This window comes from Pteronotus mesoamericanus, unplaced genomic scaffold (genome assembly GCF_021234165.1).
Source record: "Pteronotus mesoamericanus isolate MK-2021 breed Mesoamerican mustached bat unplaced genomic scaffold, CSHL_Meso_final scaffold_85, whole genome shotgun sequence".
NCBI classification, from domain to species: domain Eukaryota; kingdom Metazoa; phylum Chordata; class Mammalia; order Chiroptera; family Mormoopidae; genus Pteronotus; species Pteronotus mesoamericanus.
Genome location: NW_026555329.1, coordinates 66,708,497 through 66,716,676, shown reverse-complemented (window position 1 = coordinate 66,716,676; position 8,180 = coordinate 66,708,497).

Here is an 8,180-nt window from a genome sequence, read left to right as displayed (position 1 = left end):
CAATGAATGAAATTAAAGTGAAGAAACAAATCTCCTCTAGATAAGAATTCCAAATAATATAGAGATATACAGCTAGATACTCTCCACTCCAACAGGTGGAACTTAATTCTTTCCTTCCTTTACTTACTCTGATTTCTAGTATAAAGTATGAAAAGGGAGAAATATTAACTATACCATGGAGAAATCTGGCAAAAACCATGTTAACTAAATGATCAAGGCTAACATGACCAGCTATATTATGTGGATATCATGCGCCTCCTAACAGGATATGATGATGAGGAAGGCACCTCACCCCTGTGGTCTTCCTTCCCAAAACCCAGAACTCTAGCCTAACTGTGAGAAAAACATCAGAAAAACTGAAGAACAATGCACAAAATACCTAGTACTCTTCAAAACTGTTGAGGTCATGAAAAACAAGGAGAGAGTGAGAAACTATCACAGACCAGGGGAGACTAAGGAAGCATGATTGCTAGGTGCAATGTGGTACCCTGAACAGGATCCTAGGATGGAACGAATGGAAAATGTTCTGGAGTTTGGTTAGTAAAAACAAACTGATGTTGGTTTCTTAGTTTTGACAAATGCACAGTAGTAGGGGAAATGCTAAGAGACACGAGAAGTCTCTGTTATCTTTGCAACTATTACGTAAATCTAAATTTATTCCAAAATAAAAATGTTGTTTGAAATGAAGGTGAAATAAAGACATTTTCAAACAAACACAAAGCTGAAATAGTTTGTCTCTGGCACTACTATACTACAAGAAATGTTAATGAAATTTTTCACTCTGAAGAAAACTGTTACCTGAAGGAAAATTATTCCTTCTTGAAAGAACCTCACACACACACACACACACACACACACACACACACAGAGGCACCATAGTGGCAAGTATGTGGGTTAATGTAAATAAATTTTCTCACTTTTGTAATTGCTTTAAAGTACAATTGATTCTTTAAATTAAAAAATTAAGAATGTATGGTGAGATTTATACAGAGAGAGTGTGAAAGTATGACAAGAACACAAATGACCAGCAGGTTCTATAGGAGTATGCAGTTGCATGCTTAATATTAAATATAATATTATTTGAAGGTGCAATATAATAACTTAGAGATGGATATTAGAAGATATAGAAGAAACAAAGAGAAATAAAACAAAGAGCCATAATTAGCAATGAAATAGAAGAAGTGAAATGAAATGCTAAAAAAATACACAATTGAAGCAAAAGACAGCAGAAAAAGAGAGAAAAAGAACAAAAATCAGATGAAACAAATAGAAAATAGCAAGATGGTAGACATAAGCCAGACCAAATATGTAATTAAATAAAATGAAAATACTCAATTACAAGGCAGATATTGTCAGAGTGAATTACAAAATAAGACCCAACTATATGATGACTATAAGAAACACATCTGTTATATAAAGAAACAGACTAAAATAAAAATATGGAAAGAAATATAACATACAAACCCTAATCATAAGAAATCTGGAGTGACTGACAGTATAAGATCAGAGAAAGTAGACTTCCGAATAAGGAATATTGGCAGAGACAAAGAAGTACTGTATCGGTTTTCTATAGCTGCATAACAGATTACCACCAGCCTGACAGCTTAACACAGGACCCATGGACCAGTTCGCATCCCCAGCATAGGAAGCCTGGCGCGGCGGGACTGGGTTCTCTCGGCAGGGTATCGCAAGACTGAAATCAGCCAGGTTGGGTTTTCATCTCGAAGCTCTGGGAAAATAATCTGCTTTCAAGCCCACTCTTGTTGGAAGAATTCAATTCCTTGTGATTGAATAAGTGAGTTCCCTGTTTCTTTGCTGGCTGTCAGCACATTGAATCTTCATGCTTCAAATTTCTGACTCCCCTTCTGTGACCAGCTGTAGAGAACTCCGTTTTCATGTGATTAGGTCAGGTTGACCCAGATAATGCCTCCAGTTTAAGGTTAATAGTGCCAATACAACAGAACCTAATCCTGGGAGTAAAATCCAACATAATAACAGTACTGGAGATTATTCAGGTCATATATGCAAGAGGGGAGAAAAAATTTCGTGGGTCATCTTGGAATTTTTCCTGCCACAAGGACACTACATAATGATAAAATAATTATCTAGACATAGCAAAACTAGATATGTTCGCATCTAATAATGGAGCCTCAAGATACACAAAGCAAAACTTAATGGAACTAGAAGAAGGGTTATACACAAATTCACAGTTATAGCTGGAAATTTCAGTCTTTCTTTCTCAGTAACTATTAGAGCAAATAGACAGAATATTAGTAAAGGTTTAAAAGACTTGAACAACACTATTAACCAAATTGACCTCGTTAACAATTGTAGAGCACTACTCCCAATGATTTTGGAGTGGGCATTCTTTTCAAGTTCATGTGATAGTCACCACTATATGTTGTGCCATAGAACGATTTCAACAAAAGGATGGGAAAGGATAGAAATCATACAGAGTGTATTCTCTGAGTGCAAAGGCATTAAATTACAACTCAATAAAACCCCTGCTAGAGCAACTCCGCCATGACATGGAGGCACTTCAACTTTACGTTTGAATGTCAATGTGACAGCAGTCCTTTGGGATGATCAGAGAAATATTCATTATTCACATAAAAGTGAAAGGCCCCAGGTGAGTGGTGGGGAGGGTTGCTTTCTTTGGAAAAAGTCCAAAATAGAGTGAATAGTGCGCGTGCAACACTTTATAAAAGGAATGTCCTGCCTCTATAAGATATGAAAGGGGTTCCAAGCAGCATGAAACGTCACACAGCAAGAGGGCACGTGTGCTTGTGGGGCCCCTGGGCGGGTGAGATTTCTTAGGCTGTTGTGGGAGGTGACCCACTCAGACAGGTACTAAGGCTTCAAGTTGCCTAGCATCAAATCAAATGTCAGTGGGAGTTTTAAAAATAAGCTTTTTTTATATGGCCATCATAGTCCCAAATAGAAGAAAATTACACAACAAACTTAGAAATAATTTATAGGTCAAAGATGAAATCACAAGAGAAATGGGTAGATATTTCAAACTGAATGACAATGAAAATACAAAATATTAAAGTTGCTGGATGCAGCTGACTAGGTGCTTGTAGAGAAAGATCTGAAATCTGTGACCTAAGTTTCCACCTTAAAAAATGGGAGTAAGAGAGCAAAATAAGTCCATAGTCCATAAAAGGAAAAAACTAAAAAAAAGAGCAGAAATTAACAAAAAAAGAGACAGGTGATGGAAAAATTAACAAAGTAACTTCTCTGTAAGTTTTAACAAAACTGACAAACCCTTAGCTAGACTGACCCAGAAATAAAGAAAATAAACTACCAATATCAGGAATAACAGAGGTCATCACCACAGATCCTACAGACATTAAAAGGACAATAAAATAATATTTTGAAGAATGTTATGCCAACGAATTTTACAACCCAGATAAAATGTAGAAAATTCTTGAAAGATACAATTAATAATTATCAATGCCCCAGAAAAGCAAGTATCACATATATCAGAAAAAGGGATTGTATCCAGAAAAGGAAAGAATATATATAAACATATGTATATATAGTTTTACAACTCATTAATAAGAAAACAAATTACCCAATATAAAATGGGCAGAGGATTTAAAGAGATCTTCACAAGAAATATTTATAATTAGCCAATAAGCACATACACAATGTAATTAGTCATCAGAGAATTGCAAACTAAAACTGCAATAATTTACCACTACACACTGACTAGAATTATTAAAACATTAAAAAGTGATAATTGTAAGTATTGAATATGTGGCGAAACTAGAACTCACATATTGTGGGTAGTAATGTAAAATGGTACAAACACTTCAAGAAAATAGTTTGATAGTTTCTTATAAAGCTAAACAGACACTTAACCATACAACCCAGCAATTCAACTCCTATTTACCCCCCAAAAAGGAAAACATATGTTCACATAAAGGCTTCTACATAAATATTCTTAGCAGCTTTATTCATAATAGCTAAAATGTGAAAACAACCCAAATGTCAAATACACAGACTGTGGTATAGTCACACTCAGCAGCAGAAAGGAACTAAGTACTGATACCTACAGCAACATGAATAAATCTCAAACAAAACAAAACAAAACGTGAACCCCAAAACCTAGTATGATAAACAAGAGCCATGCCATATGATTCCATTAAATGAAATTCTACAAAATGCCTGTCTAATCTTTAGTGAAAGAAAGGAGGTCAGGGGTAGCCTAAGACAAGGGTAGGTTGTGTTACCTGGACTGAGGCGGGGGAACGACTAAGGTTAATGGAGTTGATTGCAAGTGTGGTTACATGGATGTATACGTTGTCAAAATTCACTGAATTGTGTGCTTAAAATGGATGCATTTTACTGAATGTAAATTAGAACACAATTAAGTTGAGTAAAAAATATATATAAATTAGGCAGACAATTTTGTAGACACTGTAATAATACATTTTAAACAATTCTTCCTCCTGCCTAATCGTGTCCAATATGGTGTAATATCATGTGAGTGGAATGACCTCCACCTGCCGATTTGCCCCGCACCTGATCACCAGCTCCGATTTGAAAAAACTTGGCATCATCAGCACCCCAGGCCTGTGCCTGCACGATTACATGTGAGGGAGGGGCCAAGAGGCATCCAGACAATGCCGCCCTTGCTTCCTGACTTCTCTGCTAAAAGCTTTCTTTCGTAGAAAGGGCTTACATTGCTGTGGCAATCAAACTGGATTCTGGGATTTGTCACGTTTTTATTTCCTCAGCAAGTCACATCCAGGTATTTGTCACAGACAAGAATTCCTATCTGGTGCTTCTATTCTCCCAAAACTTAAGAAGCCAGTTAAAAAGTGCTGCCCTGCCCTCGACTCAGAGGCACGCAAAGGCATCTCTTCTGCCCCATAGCCAAGTTGTGCACTGAGCACCCACTCTGGAATCCCAGGAAGCTGTTCTCACTTAATCCCTAGGCCGCTGGACTCAGCTCCTGTGCTTCCAAACCTAGGCACTTACCTAGGTCTTTACAGCCAACCTGATTCTTTCCCTGTACTTCCAAGGGAGCTTCTGCCAAGCCACAGACACAAGGAAGAACATTATAGAAGAATTTTTCGGCACCGCAAATCCCAAGTCACACCTTGGCTCAAGAAGCCCAGAGAGGGACCAGCGACACCTGGGATATGTCTGCAGGAGCCTGCAGGTGGGCTTGAGTTCCCTTGCTGGCCAAAGCAGGTGGGGGAAGGCGCTAGTGATTGCCTTGCAGTGACTCAGGAGGAATCGGCTTGAACCAAGGACTCCCCCGAGACGGAGTTTAAGGGGTACCTGAGAAAGCATGGTGCAGACCTCTCTGCCTTTGCTGGGGAGCCATGCTCAAGCCCTTCGTCTGTTCACTCCCAGGTCGGTTCTTGGTACCACACCGGCTCCCCCAGGTTTTCTGTTCTCATAGTGGTTCCCAAGTCACTTGCTGGCTTCCTCACCTCTAGCTGCTGTCAGTAGTTAGGGTGGCTATAAAATTTCTCATCCAAGCTGGGACACTTTTGAGAGTGGAAAGTAGGTACTATTCATTATTATGCTGTTACAACAGGTATAAACTGGGGTTGTCCTACAAAAACCAGGACTTAGGGTCACTCTAACAATGACCCGTTCATCCCAAGGAGCTCTCTCTCTCTCTCAACTCTAACTAAAGAGTCACAGCTCCCACACCATTCTCTTTGCTGCCTTCACAAAAATGCAGGCCGATTTTTCATTTTAAAGGTTTCTAGTCAACAGAGATCAAATGAAAATGATAACTCAAAAAACCAATAAGGAAAAATTAAAATATAAAGTTCCTAACTTAAGCTTCCTGGTCTGGATAGTCATATTCACTGAGATAGCAAACTAAAATTTCATGTACTTTATTATAGATTTTATTCTTATTCTCAATGTAAATGAACACTTATTGAGGACACGTCACATTAGTATTGTGGAAAATTAGAAAATGTAGACAAACCAAAACTACAAAATAATACACTATATGCCCTTTACCGAGAGATTATCACTGAGTGATGTTAGCAAAAATAGTGAACTAAGAACCCCCAAATACTCTCCTCCATAAGAGCAATGAAAAAAAAATAGCAAATATCATCATAATGAACTTTACCAGAACTCTGAAAATTAAATAAAGGCTTACAGCAATCCAAAGATCATTTATTCAAAAAATAATCTGAATCTCAGGAAGAGCTATGTGTTTTGTGAGAATTTAACTTGTCCTATTTCCAAGTACCTATTTCCAGCTCCATGGTAGCCTTGAAAACCAACAGCCCACAATTACAGTGACAACCAGCAGTCTGGCAGCCACCAGAGAGGACAGAATGGAGCTGGAGCTCCTTCAAAGCCTTATTCATAAAGAGTTGTCATTATTTGACCTATCTGGTGGTTCCCTGGGAGACCCCACTTGCAAGGCTGGCTTTATTTGACTGACTCAGGACTCATCCCCTGCAAAAACCTTTTCCCTAAAACAATTGTCTAATACAATTGTAGGTAATTGTTTAAACTTACAGCTGTCCGAGTCATTGGAAAATAGTTGGGACAAATAATAGACTTATCAAATAAAAAAAAAAGAAAGAGAAACCAAATGTCCACAGGGGCTTTAAAAAGATCTGCATATGCCTGGGAATCTAGAAGGCCACCACATACATGGGGCTGTGCCCATGACCAGGGCTGTGTGTGTAATGGCAAAGACCTCAAGAGCTCACTTTACCGACCTTGAGCCTCTGCACAAGCTGAGTGAAGGCTAAGGGAGAATTTTTGACCATGTGTCTGAGTGTTGAAGGTTTGCCCCCAACATATACACTGGACTCCTCTACAAAGACTGGGAGACTTGTTGGTTCCAAGCATTTAAGGAAATCTCTGTCCTATCATTAGCTGACCACTAAACTAACAGACCAGAGTCTTCAGTGGTCATATACAACAGAGAACAGAGTTGACAGCATTTGTTTAGAAAAGTTACTATACAAACAACAAACAGCAAGAGCGATGACAAACCTTGGGGAGGAGAGAGAATCTGATTTACAGGCTATATTCTAGATTGCCAATCTGGATACCATATTATATTATTTAAAATATCCAATTTTCAGCAGAAAATGATGACACATGAAAAGAAATAAGAAATATGTTCAATACATGAGTGGATGTGGGGAGCAATCACTAGAAACTCGTCGAGGAAGCCCAGATGTTGGACTGAAAGGGCAAAGATTTAAATCCTCTATTTACAAATATTTTCAAAGAATGAAAGGAAACCAGTCTAAAAAAAATGAAAGGGAAATATGAGAACAATGTCTCATCAAATAGAAAATATTCGTAAAGAGGTAGACATATTTTTAAAATAGAACTAAACAAGAATTCTGTAGTTGAAAAGTACTATAACGGATATTTAAGATTCACTAGAGGGGCTCTGAAACAGATTTGAGCAGGTGGAAGAAGGAATTTTCAAACGTGAAAATGGTTCAGCTGAGCTTATCCAGTCAGAAAGAAAAATATAAAGAAAAATGCAATGAATCTCAGACACCTACCTGTGGCACGCCATCAACAATTCAACAATAGTGGGCAACTTCAATAACCCACTTTCAACAATGAGTAAAACAGCTAAACAGATTAGCAAGGAAATAGGAAACTTAAACAACTAGATCTAACAATTTCTATAGACCACCCCACCCAACATCATAATATATATTTTTCTCAAATGTACATGGAATATTCTCCAGAAGAGCCATACGTTGCGCCATAAAATAAGTCAATAAATTTAAAAAGACTGAAATCATGTGAAGTATGCTCCCTGACCAAAATGTACTGAAATTATAAATCACTAATAGAAGAAAATTTGGGCAATTGACAAATACATGGAGATTAAACAACACACTCTTAAAATCCACAGGGTTGGGAAAAAAAAAAAAAAGAAGTTACAAAGGAAATACGAAAATACTTTGAGATAAATGAAAATGAAAACACTACATACCAAGCCTTATGAGATGCCACAAAAGCAGTGCTCATATGGAAAACTTTATATAGCTATATTTATTTTTAATTGTATTTTATTGATTATGCTATTACAGTTGTGATTTTTTTCCCCCTTCGCCCTCTTCCACCCAGCACTCCCACTCCCTCAGGCAGATCCCCACACCATTGTTTTGTGGGTTGTGCTATAAGTTCTTCGGCTACTCCATTTCCTA